The sequence below is a fragment of the Palaemon carinicauda genome, chromosome 17, assembly GCF_036898095.1.
Source record: "Palaemon carinicauda isolate YSFRI2023 chromosome 17, ASM3689809v2, whole genome shotgun sequence".
In the NCBI taxonomy this organism is placed as follows: Eukaryota; Metazoa; Arthropoda; class Malacostraca; order Decapoda; family Palaemonidae; genus Palaemon; species Palaemon carinicauda.
This window is the reverse complement of record NC_090741.1, coordinates 92158360-92160859: the sequence shown is the minus strand read 5'-3', so window position 1 is coordinate 92160859 and position 2500 is coordinate 92158360. Positions and strand designations below refer to the sequence as shown.

Below are 2500 nucleotides of genomic sequence, written 5' to 3'. Positions count from 1 at the left end.
CATTTGGGTCTACACCTCCATAAGCATCAAGGTCCATCAACAGAGCTTTAATATCATGAGATCGAAAAGCTAAACTAGTTAGTTTAGCCTCATGAAAACAGGAATGAGGAAGTTCAAGTTTTTCATTACTCTGTTTACTGTCAAAAACATCAGCCAAAAGGGTTGCTGTTTCCTTTGGACAGTGAGTGACTGAGCCATCTAGTTTAAGTAAAGGAGGAACTGTTGCATCTACACCAAAAAGTGCATATTTAAGGGTAGATCACCATTTATGTTCCTAAGTTTTACCAGAAAGAGTTTATTTTATGGTTAAATTGTACTCCTTTTCAGTTGAGGCATAAACTCTCTGAGCAAAAGCTCGAAGCTGAGTATAGTTGTTCCAGGTCAAATCTGATCTGTTACCCTTCCAAAGGTGATAGGCCTCCTGCTTCTCCAAATAAGCTCGTCTACAATCATCATTGAACCACGGTTTGTCCTTCATTCGGTACCTTAACACACGAGAAGGGATACACCTATCAATTATGTTGACTAGATTTTCATTCAAAGGGACAACAGGATCTACACTACTATATAATTGTGACCAATTCCAGCACGAAAGATCATGCAAAATCCCATTCCGGTCTGCTTGGGATTTCATGTAAATTTTACAAGAGTATGATATATCAGGGACAGGCTGCTCAGTCTTGACTACTAATAATATCCAAATATTGTCGGTCTATTTCCTTTGTGATATAAATATATTTCTTATATCTGTGGTAATTCTGACTGAGGTTTTTTGTTTTTATGTTAATAATTAGACTTTATGATTGCGAATACTATAGAGAGTCTGACTTGAAAGATTTCTGATTAAATGTACCAGAAACTCGAGTCAACGCTCGTAGGTCTTTCTGTTGATTTAGTTTTGCAGAAAATTATTTTTTTCTATATCATCAGAGGAATATGAGTGATACAATATATCAACTTTATCCTAAAGATGTTTAGTCTTTGGTTTTCCGTTTAAATGTGTAATATAACTAGCTTTCTTAATTCCTTTTTCTAATTACTTTAATTTGAATGATACGCCCCAGATGCTAACATACTACTGATTTCCCTTGTTGATGACGATAATAAAATTTATCTTGTTTATCAGAATCAATTCCTATCCTTGGAGATGGTACTCACCTATAGATTACTTTATTCTTATTTTAAAAGTCGTTAATAATTTATTTGTTTTCCTTTCTCGATAGCTTTATTGTCTAATCTATGCTACTTTCGTTCTTGAATCAAAATGACTTAAATTCTACTAAGCATTCTTGCAAAAACATATGATCATCTGATTCTCACTCTTGAATACAGATGGCGTACTGATATCCTCCGTGCAGCGTCGATGGAGAAGAATCCTGGTGTCACCCTCGGAGGGCGGTAAACCATGCCCAGCCTTAGAGGAGGAGAGAGAGTGCGCCCTTGTCCCTGTAACCTGTACAAGACATCACTGGAAGACGGGAAAATGGTCTTCCTGCATGTTGGCCATGGGCTTATCTTGTGGAACAGGCCATCGAGTTAGAAGTAAGTTGGGTATTTTCTAATTTCATTCGATTGGATGGCTTACGTTGAGAAGAAATTATATATAAATATAGATAGATAGATATATAGATAGATAGATCAATTCTAAATAACCTTCCCTTTTAGGTGTCGAATGCGTTGATACCATGGGAAGGTCAGTGGAGTCCAGTTTCTGTCTCATGAGTGACACACTAGTGCCATCTAGTAGCGAAGAGTGCCAAGTATGGTGTCAAAACAACTGCTTTACCTCCTCTTGGTCTCCTTGGGTGCCCTGCCACGCTCAGTGTAGCCATACGTCCTACAAAAGCCGTGAACCTCTGGGTAAGCTATTTTCAAGTTTTCCTGGATAGACTGGACTATCTGTAAATCTTTTTGTGGCTCACAGCACCAAACATGATATATTTGAGTGTAGACAATTTAAACAATGAATTCTACCATGGCCTGTAATTTGTAATGTGGTTTCCTGGCCTGAAAACTATGGGAACTTTGTCATGGTAGTAACGTGGGTTGTGGGACTGATTCATAGCCTGTAAAATAGAAGAAAATTTTCTGGCCTGTAAATTAAGAATTTTAGCAGTCATCAATGTCATTTTTTTTTAGATGCATTTCATGAGAGTGCAGTGAAACACATTCTTAGATTTTTTATTTTTAAAATTTACTCAATAATGTTTTTGTGTGTCATTTATTAATATTTCTATTCACTTTATTAGTATTTTCATAAATATTCTCCTTCTATAAAAATAAGAACGTTATACTCTATGACAACTTGTTGATCCTTTGAAATTGGCTCATGTTTTAATTTGCTTTAATTTATTAATTAATATAATTAAAAGTGATTTAAATGATATTAGGGCCATATATACATTTATACAGGAAATGTAACTGTTACAATTATCCATTAACCATAAAAATTTAAGGATTTTGATCGAAAGCAATATAATCAGCCATTTCTTCTACCTGC

At 35.4% G+C, this 2500-nt stretch overlaps 1 pseudogene; it reads right to left on the bottom strand.

The window, feature by feature from the left end:
• Positions 1–1407, bottom strand: part of LOC137656451 (thrombospondin type-1 domain-containing protein 7B-like) — a 40672-nt pseudogene extending 39265 nt beyond the window's left edge.
• Between the last annotated feature and the right edge of the window lie 1093 nt (positions 1408–2500).